This window comes from Marmota flaviventris, chromosome 1 (genome assembly GCF_047511675.1).
Source record: "Marmota flaviventris isolate mMarFla1 chromosome 1, mMarFla1.hap1, whole genome shotgun sequence".
NCBI lineage: Eukaryota > Metazoa > Chordata > Mammalia > Rodentia > Sciuridae > Marmota > Marmota flaviventris.
In genome coordinates this window covers 121,117,935-121,130,273 of record NC_092498.1, presented here as the reverse complement: position 1 = coordinate 121,130,273, position 12,339 = coordinate 121,117,935, and the positions used below count along the sequence as shown (strand labels likewise).

The 12,339-nt window shown below is 40.3% G+C and overlaps 1 non-coding gene across 1 annotated transcript; it reads right to left on the bottom strand.

Moving 5' to 3' along the window:
• Positions 1–384: 384 nt before the first annotated feature.
• Positions 385–456, bottom strand: Trnaq-uug (transfer RNA glutamine (anticodon UUG)). The gene has a single exon. It is a non-coding gene; the product is annotated as a tRNA-Gln (tRNA).
• Between the last annotated feature and the right edge of the window lie 11,883 nt (positions 457–12,339).

Genomic DNA, 12,339 nt, shown 5'->3' with positions numbered 1-12,339 from the left:
GGCCCGCCCTGGCCCCTGGGGACTCAACCCCAAGTTCTTTGTTATGCATGTCAATATGGCCAGCTCACAAGGCCGTGACGAGGGCTTGTGGTTTCCCTGTTTATCTGCCTCGCACATATGTGTCTCTCGGGAACATCTTGACCTGTTCGAGCCTCCTGATAGGGGACGGTGACGTGACGGTAACCCAAGGACACAGTTATTACTCTTCCCTCCTCACTTTTGAGTAATTTCCCGCAGCTGTTAAAAAGATATATAAGGGGAACAAATTTGGCAATAAAGTGCGCACACGCTCCCTCCTGGATGAAGAACCTTGGTGTCCTGTGTATTTTTTAACCCCGCCGTCCCTCGCCAGACTCGGCTCCATTAGTCGGACGCGGCATCTGGAGGTCCCACCGAGATTTGAACTCGGATCGCTGGATTCAAAGTCCAGAGTGCTAACCATTACACCATGGGGCCTTCAGCCAAAGGACATCTGGCAAACTGATTTAACTCATATTCCTAGTTTTGGAAAACTGTCTTTTGTGCATGTCAGTATAGACACTTTCTCTGGTTTTATCTCCGCTACTTTACATTCAGGAGAAAAGGCTAAGGACGTGATACAGCACTATGTTAAAACCTTTTCCTTTATGGGAACCCCTCAATGTATAAAAACAGATAATGGCCTAGCTTATATTAGTCAAACCTTCCAAAAATTTTGCTCTCAGTGGGATATTATACACAAAACAGGAATCCCATATAACCCCCAAGGACAGGCCATTGTTGAACGGGCCCATCAACATCTTAAAACCTATTTGCAAAAAACAAAAGAGGGGGAGATATACCAGAATTGTCAGGGACCATAAGCACTCCTAAGCATAACTCTATTCACTTTAAATTTTTTGCTCACTGACGCCGAAGGCCATACAGCAGCGCAGCGTCACTTTTCCCCTCCCACCATACAAAAAGCACAGATAAGATGGAAGGATCTGGCTACAGGGAAGTGGCAACCCCCTGCTCCACTCTTGGCTAGAGTGAGAGGAGCTGTATGTGTCTTCCCTCCAGGGACGGAAAAACCCATTTGGGTCCCGGAACGCTGCACGAGACCGGTAGACGCAGACTCGGGAAGGAGCAACGACCCTGGGACTTCAGGGGGAAATTGACTCGTATCTTCAGTTGGCTGGGTGCCAGGGTCAAGTCGGTAAGCCCTCCTGTTGGCCCACTGAAGCCCCCACAGGGATCTCTGACCGGGGGGGGGGGGGGGGCACGGATTCTGTTAAACATCTTCAAATCATCAGGCTTTTGAAACCACAAGTCCCTGACCTCATATACCACCCCTTGGTGCTGCCTAAGTCTCAGCTCCCAGATCTGGATGCCAACACGTGGGATATCTTAAAAACCACCTTTTCTTTACTTAACAGTTCCAATCCTACCCTTGCTGGTGATTGCTGGCTCTGCATGACGGCAGGTGCAGTCATGCCATTGGCGGTCCCCATTAATTATACCATTGATGATGACAACACATGTCAATCTGGGCTACCCTTTAAGGTGCAGCCTTTAGGTGGTTTTATGTCTTGCCTTCTGGGCATGATGCAAAATAATACCTATGATGTTGATGTTGGAGTCTCTTCCTTTGGGAACTGCTCATTAGTAAAGAATTACTCTTCACCTACTCTGCCCATTTGTCCCCCTAATGGTACAGTTTTTATGTGTGGTGGAAATTTAGCTTTTCCCAGGCTCCCAGCAAATTGGACTGGCGGTTGCGTTCTGGCATTACTGCTTCCTGATATCACGATTATCTCAGGAGATGAACCCCTACCCATTCCTAGCCTAGACACCCAGTTAGAAGATACAAGAGAGCTGTTCAGGCCTTATCACTCCTTGTTGGCCTTGGAATAACCGCTGCTGTGGGCACAGGCATGGCGGGATTGGGTACGGCTATACATTCTTACCGCCGCCTATCTCAACAGCTTATAGATGATGAGCAAACCCTGTCAGGAACCATTAAAGACTTACAAGACCAAATTGACTCTTTGGTAGAAGTGGTCCTCCAAAATAGGTGAGGCCTAGACTTACTGACTGCCAATCAGGGGGGAATCTGTTTAGCCTTAGGAGAAAGGTGCTGCTTCTATGCCAACAAATCGGGCATAGTTCGCACTAAAATCAAGGAGCTTCAAGAAGACCTAGAGAAAAGGAGGAAACAATTATTCGAGAACCCTCTTTGGACTGGGATGAATGGGTTCCTGCCCTACCTTCTTCCCCTCCTGGGGCCCTTACTGGGTCTTCTTTTGATTGCAACCTTGGGACCTTGTGTTGCAAATAGGATAACTCAATTCATTAAGGACCAGATTAACATTTTAACTTCCAAGCCAATACAGGTTCACTACCAACGCCTGGAGATGGACGACTCCACCCTCGAGGTGTACTTACGACCCATCCGGAGATGAGATGTAACTGGACAGGAGCCAATACCCGAGCCCTCCTATGTATGCCTGCTTTTGCCCAGGTCCCTAATTACCCTGCCGACTTGATGCCGTCATCCCAGACCCTTACGTTCAGAAAGCTCCCTGGTCATAGCTATCCCACTGGCAAAGATGATGACTGGGATCCGCAGTTGTGTCCTGCTGGCCATGACATCCTAACTAAAAAGTGTCCGTTTACGTAGGACAAGAACTTATCTTGTAGTACCCAGTGACGGGCAACTTCCTGCTTGCACTGCAACCTAAGCCAGGGGAATGGGGCCTCCCCAGAGATGGGTAAGCAGTGCAGGGGTGGTGGACTCCTAAGACAGGGGCTACTTGATTCCCAATGACATGCAAAACACAAAAAAGGGGGACTTGCTGGTAGCAGGCCCTCCCTGGCCCCTGGGGACTCAACCCCAAGTTCTTTGTTATGCATGTCAATGTGGCCAGCTCACAAGGCTGTGACGCGGGCTTGCGGTTTCCCTGTTTATCTGCCTCGCACATATGTGTCTCTCGGGAACATCTTGACCTGTTCGAGCCTCCTGATAGGGGACGGTGACGTGACGGTAACCCAAGGACACAGTTATTACTCTTCCCTCCTCACTTTTGAGTAATTTCCCGCAGCTGTTAAAAAGATATATAAGGGGAACAAATTTGGCAATAAAGTGCGCACACGCTCCCTCCTGGATGAAGAACCTTGGTGTCCTGTGTATTTTTTAACCCAGCCATCGCTAGCCGGACGCGGCAATCTATGACTCTTATGTACTCACTGGTGTACAAATTAGGGCATGTAGATTTGTCCATGAAAAAAAAATCTATCTATCTATCTATCTATATATATATATATATATATATATATATATATACACGTACGTGTATGTATTTGTGGATAAATACTTTTCTCTGAGGTCCCATAGCCATTATCTTTCAATTTTTTAATTTTGTATGTGTAAAAAGCAGTTGTTTCATTATGTGGTTATATCCCAGATTTCCTACCGGAATGGCAGGAGATTATTACCATTTATTGCAACAAGGCTGGAAACATAAATTTACATATTCTGTGTATAATTGTCTTGATTCAAATAGCTCATCAGAATTTAGTAAGTTTCTTCCCTTCATGATTAATTCCATAGGCCTCTAGGATAGAAGCTCTAATTAATGTCTACTATATGTCATTGTTATTTGATTTGTAGACATATTTTTATTTTCATCAGATCTGGATGGTCTTTCTTATTATTTTTAAAATACTCTTTTCCCCATCTTTATTCTTCTGAAAATCTCGTTTTGTGTTTGTAGGTACAATGATGGTGTCATATGGGTCTCACAGGTTCTGCACATTTAAAAAAATTCTTAGATTTTTTTTCTGATTTTTCAGAAAGGGCAATATCAGTTAACCTTTCTTAAGGTCAAGGATTCTTCATTATATCTATGCTAATATTATGCATTTAATGAGGTATTTTCCCCGGATATTCCTCTGTGATCATAGTCATGGTTTCTTTGATTTAATCATTATTTTTATTTTTTTTTTTTTAGAGAGAGAGAGAGAGAGAGAGAGAGAGAGAGAGAGAGAGGAGAGAGAGAGAGAATTTTTTAATATTTATTTTTCAGTTTTCAGTGGACACAAAATCTTTTTTATATTTATGTGGTGATGAGGATCGAACCCAGTGCCCCGCGCATGCCAGGCAAGCATGTTACCACTTGAGCCACATCCCCAGCCCCAATTTAATTATTTTAAAATATATTTATGATGACCAATTTGATATTTCCACCAAGTGACCTCAGATTTTGTGTTTCTTTAGGGATAGTTTCTATCCACTAATTTTTTAATTTTTTTCTTTGTTTTACTTTGTTTTGATTTGATTTTTTTTTCCTATGAATGGGCAACCTTTTTCTAGATTTTAATTAATATGAAAGACATTCAAAATCACATTTCTTTCTGTGAGAGTTTATGTCATTATTGTACTCATTGCAATTTTCATTGTAATTTTATTGTTGATTTTTTTTCTTTTTTCTTAATTATATAATTCTGAATTATTTGCATATGTGATCACGGAAGTCTGCAGTAAGTTACATTGGTAGCTAAATTAGTAGATTTTTTTAAATGCATAGGGGAAATGCTTCTCTCAGCCTTTGTCAAAGATGGTGTGCATTTTAGGGTACACATTCAACTCTGCATCAGTTTTCAACTCTGCCTTTACCTTCCTTTTATTCTCCCAACGACTTTAAATTTCAGCCAGAAGAGAGAGCTTGAGGCTTTCTCATGTCTGACCTGGGCATCCATATAGCCCTGAGAATGTGAGTGGAATTCTAGAGTCTCAGAAATATGTCAGAGCTTATCAGAACATGCTTATGGATTCTCTCAGTTTCGTTGAAGATAATACTTCCTCCCAGTCAGTGCCAGAACCAATGCATTGAATCTCAAAAATAGCCAAGCACTTGAAAACTTTTCTTGCCATATGTACAAGTTTTTATCATATTCACATTCAATTATCTAAGGTTTAGATAATTTTCTTGCACCCTCTTACCATCTTGATAACATTTCATAACTTCTTAGGTAAGAAGTCAAGCTGTCTTCTGTGGTAGTCATAGAAATGACCCTCAATATGGCAGCACTGATAGCTGTCCTGAGCCCAGGTTTTGAATCCTGAAAGAAGAATGTCCTTATACCTCATGTGGTAGCAATGAGCAGATCAGCAGGGGCAACAGAACCTGTACCAACAACTTAGTTCCCAGGGAACTTATCCATGGATAGAATATATCTGGCTCTCTCATTATAAAATTCTTCAGAAATTCACCATTTTTTTTCAATGTTGAAAGCATATATTTCCTGAGAGCTGTGTTAAAACTTGGTAATGAAGGAAACAACTTTTGGCCCACTCTCCATTTATTAGGGTCACTGTTTTACCAATATGGCCCAACAATGCTAAGACATGCACCACAAATTTAGTCAGCTTCACCCTCAGAATGGATGTGGGAGATGGTTAAATAGTGGTCTGTCTCTGAACTGGAGTCTGAGAAGTGTTCAGGGATCCCATTTCCCTTGCTATATTTCCATCATTGCTAACATATATCACATACTGTGGGGTCTTTTCTGGCTGCTCACTACTTGGGTACAGGTGAGTTTAACTGAGGCTCCCAGGAACGCATATGTGGGGGCTGACTGTTTCAATACAGACTGGGAGAGGGGACCCTGAAAACAGAAAAATGTCATTAAATCAGGTAAAAGTACCAGAGCAAATGATTTTTCTGGCATATGTTTGAGAAGCAGTATCAGTAAGATGAAGATTAGTATGCTTAGACAATAGAGGCCTGAGCAGTGAAGGAGAAGGGTGAGGAGGAGGAATGGGTTTCAGGCCATGGTGCATATACCCCAGAGCTCTTCTGAGACCAACACAAGGTACCAACGTCTTTTATTCACCTTAAGTTGCCAGAGGAGTTACAGGGGCCTTTTATGCATATGTTTTTGCCTTTGTCTGGATAAGGAAATTCAACCTTCAGCCTGTGGGTATGACAATATATTGTTGTCATTTCTAGCAGGGCAGGATTGCAGATCCCCAAGCATCCAAATTAGATTCAGGTGCTGGTCCCATTGAGACCTGAGTAGAGATCACAATGTTGGTTTCTGAATTTTCAGCTGAGAGCTTCACAGACCTTCAGTGTTTGTCCCAGAGTGTCCCCTGCTGCCCAGGCCAAGGTTCACCTTGCCTGTGACCACTTGACACATTGGTCCTTATAAAGGATTCTTCCTCCACCAGACCCTTGATTACTGCCTGCTCCCTGCTGAAGGGAAGAGGGAAACTATCCTGAGGGGCAGCCTCCTATCTCTTTCAGTCTTCAGATTTGAATTTGGGCTTTCTCATGGAGAACAGGACACAATTCACCCCAATTTGTAGAATTCTCAGGGGAAAGGTGTCTCATATACAAACTGTATAAAATAAGAGGTTCATTAACTAATAACAGGGACATGCAGACCACGAACCCACTTTCCAGGCTTGGTACAAAGTCAGGTTTATTTCTTTCTGATTCCTCACAAGGTTGGCTCATTGGGCTCGTAACACTGAGAATCAATTATTATACTATGTATCTCACTGGATTCACTGGAAATGAGGAAATTCTAGGAAAAAGAAAGAAAATGTAATAATTAGATTGAAAAAAAGACAGTGGTCCTGTGAGGCTTATTTTGAGAGCAGGGTTAGAAGGACTAATAAAGAAGAGCATTGAATCAATTTCTAAGGAAAAAAAATCTCAAAATCTATTCCAGATTTTCTTTTCTGTTTTGTTTTAATGGAAGAAGCTCTTTTATTCATTATAGAGCAAAAATACAGACTATATATATTTATTAAATTATTTTCCAGTGAGGAGGATACATTGAGTTTAATTGGGTGTTTTATTAATGAAGTGCTGGGAGTCAAACTTCAAACACAGTGTCTCATGCATGTTAGGCAAGCATTCTACCACTGAACCACAACACCAGCCCTAGAGTTTGTATTTAATGAAATAAATTATTTATCGGAGCAGCTTTTGAAGAATGATCAATAAGTGCTTTATCAATAGTTGGATATTGTTACCAAGGCCCATTGCTTCTCTCCCAAATTAGACTTTGAACTTCTAGCTCCTTGAACTGTAATGCATCTTTTTCAGATTCCACGTGAAGAGTAGCTATTGTTTTTGTTTTTTGTTTTTTTTTTTTTTTTCAGGGTAGTCAAAGAAAGTATGAGTAATCCATCTTGATATAGGATGCTTTTAATATTCCCAATGTTGTGGAATATAACCTTCTTAAATTTCTGATAATTTAGATTCACCAATAAATACATTTACCAGAGTTATGTCAATTGCTACTGAAAGTCCAGTAAACAAAATATAGAATTTCAATAAATTTTAAAAAATTCAAAATGCCTGTCATAGTATGAAGAAGGTTTGATAATGAACAGTTTTTTTCCCCCCAATGGTGTGTAATGTGTCACACAGGAACTGTAAATATTAAGTTACATGGCAGTCTTCCGAAAAACATGGGTGAGGAGCCCTCAAAAATCCAAGATGAGTGCCAATGGGGTGGCCAGGGAGAGTTGTCAGTGCAGTGACAGGAGCCCACTGCAACAAATTCATGGTTGTCATTAGCTGTGATCTATCCCTGGGTTTTCTACTATAAAGAGCTTGATATTATTACCAATATAGCCTTAAAATTAGCGTGCTGATTTTCATTTTTTTATTGTTCACCAGGCTTAATGTACTTAAAGGATCCCTTGAAAATGACAGGCACAAAATCTACATAAATGACCAGAAGTGTTTTACTTATAGCAAGAAGATTTTTCTCATGTTCCCACTTCACATCTTGTTGCTTGTGTCACTAAGTTTCATCAATCTTGTCTTGTGCTTATAATCTTTACTTCAAGCACTACACCTCATTATGACGTATAGGGACCTGTATACTCTGCAAGTTTTACATTTGCTGTTACATTTGCTTAAAGCTCTTGTTCGTGATGTATTCTGTCATTCTCTCTACATACCATGCCATTTAACATGTATGATTACTTCTCGAAAAAATATATGTCTCTCTTTAGAACTGTGAGAGTCTTAATTCAGGAACCCACTTTCCACTCAGATGTAGATACCATTGTGTTCTTCCTGGTCCCTGTGGAAGGAAATATCCAGGACTTGGTTCCCAACCCTCTGAATTCTCTCCTCTATGCTGTCTTCTGGTATGATACAAGAACCTTATCTCCCATCTTATTCTCCTAGAATCTATGAATTTCACAGAGGCAGCAGATTATTATAATTATTATTATTATTATTATTATTATTATTATTATTATCTCCATGGTGACAGAGGAGAGTTTGTCTGTTGAAGTCTGTTGACTGACCAGTGACCAGACTTTCAGGCAGATTCAAGTAACACTATTCCTAGTGGGAAACTGAAATCTGTCCAGTGAGCAGCAGGGCATACTGTGAGGTTCTCTCAGTATCTGCACAGTTGTGTACCCACAATTCTTTCTGTCTATAGAACCAAGTTCTGTCTTTAGAGGGGCTCAGTGTGGAGCAGAGCTCACCAGTAGGGAAACAATTCTGTGTGAACAGCCCTCCACTTCCAGACAATTGGAGATCACAAAAGCAGCGTGCACTAACCATCCCTATTCTGAGGCTTCACAGGGCTGTGTCCACTATGACCTGGACTCTTCTCTTCCTCATGCTCCTCTTTCATAGCACTGGTAGTGCCAAGCTTTGGAAACCTGGGGAAGTTCTCACCAACAGAGACCGTTAAACAGTTTAACCCTCATTTCTGCCCAAATGATCATCAGTGGCTGGGTCTGAAGTTTCCTTTGCCCAGCCTGACCTGACTCTGCTACCATCTCACTTTCTTCTGGAGCACCTGCCACGTTTATTTGGCACCTGACCAATAGCTTCAGTGTGGGGTGTTTCCCACACTTGGTCTGTGCCCCTTCCTTGAAAAAGCTGATCTGTCCTTGATCACCAGAACAAAACATGTGTCTCTGGATTCAAAATTCAACTTCCACCCTTTGCTCAGGGAGTCAGGCTACATCAAACTTGAACAGTCTTTTCCCAGGGCTTTTGTTTCATTGATACTTTTAATTATAATTTTCATTTCTTTGCTGAGAAAATTTTCTATTAATACAGATATATTTTTCTCAAAGACATTTCAAGGAATTGTTTTTGGATTAATTGTAAAAAACTATAGTAACCACATTGAGGGTTTCAATGCACAAATAAAGAATATCTTCTACTTTAAGTTGTCTTTTATTTCTCTGTCAGTGCCTTGGAATTTTGTTTAAATACTTTTAGATATTTTCTGATATGCTCTGAATTACTTTATAGTGATGATAATATAAACTATATTGCTCTTATTTTAAACTTCATGAAGCTGTGTTTTTAGAATAAAGGACATCATTCCTTTTCCATGTTGGTATTGTATTTTGAACCTCAGTTGAAAATTTTAACCCAGATTCATCTCTGAGTCACTTCTATACTCTGAGCTGGGCATGGCCAAAATAAACTCTTTAAACTTTCTCCAATTTATATACTTAAAAATAATTATGTTCAACCAACTCACTTATGCTGATATAAAAATTAGTAAATTGAGATTATATGAGCAGTGAATTAATCTATAAATTAATCAGAATTAATCTATAAATTAATCTATAATTTCATATATACTTGTCTGGGGGAACATCAGGTGCTGGCTGGAGATCTGGAGAAGGATGTTAGCCCATTATTTATACCTAATCAGAGACTCTAACAGGCCCAGACAGCAGAGGGGAGCTTTATGCCTCACATGGATCTAGAGCACAGTGTCAGTTCTTCTATATAGTAAAGTAATAACATTATTCTCAGTCTAGAGCCAGTAGATGAGCTTCATTTGTGCATTGGCCAAGACATCTTTAGATTCAGAGAAGTGTCTAGGGATGTTGCAGCCCTGTTGTTTGACTGAGTCTGACTTGAAACCAGGTGATGCCACAAAGGGCTCATTGGCTTCTGCTGTTACCAATATATCCAGTACTTTCCAACAATGACATGAATGGTTGAATGCAGGTGAGTCTAGCTTATGTTTCCTATGATTCAGAGATCTTCCTCACTGAATTGGCACATGCTGTGATGGGGAACCTGCAAATAGACACAGTCATGGTAAATGAGGCTAGAACTGGAGTTAAGCTCCTTGCAAGATAAAAGCTAAAGGGGACTGACACAAGCTCAGGAGGTGAATCTGGACACTTAAGGCCTGTTCTTACCTATACAGTAAGAGAAGAACAGCAAGAGGAGAGGAGCTCAGGTCATGGAGGTAACACTCCCCTAATCCCTTCAGCGAGGCTGAATTGTCCCAGTCCTCCTTTCTTTTCCCACTCTCTATCAGAGACACTTTCTGCAAATGTTAGGGTCATGATTGCCCAAGTCTCTTGAGAAGATAAAAGTTGCTGCTCAGGGAACTGTGCCAGACCAGAGAGGGTACAGCCTCTGAGAGTCCCCATCAGTTGTCACAGGGCAGAGTTGCAAGGCCAGTTATCTTCTGAATAAATGGGCCTACTAAGCAGACAGGTAGGGATTCCAGGGCCTCCCTACAGAATCCCCTGCTGGTCACAGGACACACCAAACACTATGACCCAGAAACTTGAAAACCCAACTTTTTTCTTACTATAGACTTGAGACCTGGGAACTCAACTGGTTTCTGCAGCTCATCAGGTTATTGTTTCTATTTAAAAGCCTCATTTTATGTTTCTAAGACAATCTGATTCTTATTCATTAATTATTACTGTGCTTTCTCACTCTCAAAACAGTCCTGTCAATGGGATGTGCAAACATATGTGAATGATATCATAAAATTTAGCTTGCCTAAAAAATATGCTGTGCAATTCAAATCTCTTCATGGACACATGTTCCAGAAAGTCTACATATCTATCATCATATCTAGTTTGAATCAGTACACTTTATTTTTGAAAATAGTTTTAGATTAACAGGAAAATTTTATATAAAGAAGAGAATTCCCATATATCCTGTGGCCTCCATTAACCTGTCATTTCTTTTTCAAAAAAGAGGACTTAATAAATAAATAGCAATCCTAGTTCTGTTACTCTATATGTGAAGGTGTGTTTTTAAAGGGGAAAATAAGTGTAGCTTTCTAGAATAAATTTTAAAACATGCAGATATTTTTCATGATCCATTCATTCTGAATTCATCAATGGACTTAAACCACTTAAATGTCAATTGATTTGTATTTATATCTTCCACATTTCAGTGAATTTAGCTGTTTTAATATTTGGTAAAGTGAACAAAAGCACAATACAATGTACTGTTTGCTGATGCAGGGTTTAATCAAACCAAGTACACATTAGCAAATCCATTCTCTACCAATCATTCATTGATTCATCCAGCCCCTCTATCCAGTACAAAATAATCTGTTCTGTGAATGGCAAGCTCACAAACTTTTTTTTTTCTTTTTCTAAAATTACCCTATGAGAATTTTTTGTGGGATTGTGAATTGACTGGTTGAATATTAGATTTACTTTTATTGTAACAAATAATTTAATATCTGTGTTTAACATTTTGTTGATGCATAACTAAGTAGCTCTTAAATAATTTCAAAGTTAGTAGGTGTTCATATATCATTCCCTGCTATGTTCTGCATTGGCTCACAGGATTTGTCCTCTCTGCTCAGAGAAATCTCCATTATCCACCTGCTTTTATGATTTCTTTACTCAGAACCTGAACACACAACAAGTCCTCCTTCACTGTCTCCACATGAACTCATATAATCTAGTCTTTCCTACAGGTCACCATAAACAGGATTCAGTCCTCCATATCCCTCTCCTGTTCTCCAGCTTATGAGGTTAAGTTTCTTATTTAACATCTCTTCTTCAAACAACTGAAACCGAGAATATCCACAAATCAAGACTTTTGCCTCAAATCTACTCTCACCCTTGGGATTTTTTTCTAGGTGAATATTCATTTTACAGACACTCGTTGACTTTGTCCTTTGTGGCAGCCATCATGCTGTTTAGAAACAGTGATAAATGAGGGAAAAAAAGCCCCAAGTTCTCAAGTAACTCAGTTTCTAGCAGTGAATAACAATGAATGATTAAAGAGAAACATAGACACAAGGTTATCACTCCTGACTGCTGAGGGCCCCTCACCTTTCACAGGATGCCAACACCAAGGGTGTGCACATTCTGCCTACAGACTTTCCTTAGTCTACAACACTCCCTATCCCTGAGAGCAGGTTCTCCTGACTGGACTGTATTTGACAAACTATTAGATGACAAAATCTTTAAACTTCACCACTCTGAGTCAGATATCCCTTGATCTTTTTCCTCCCACACCAATCATATTTATCTTATCTTTATTTAGTTTTATTTTTCCACACTACTCTGAGCAAGGCCTGGTGCTGTCCCTGCTG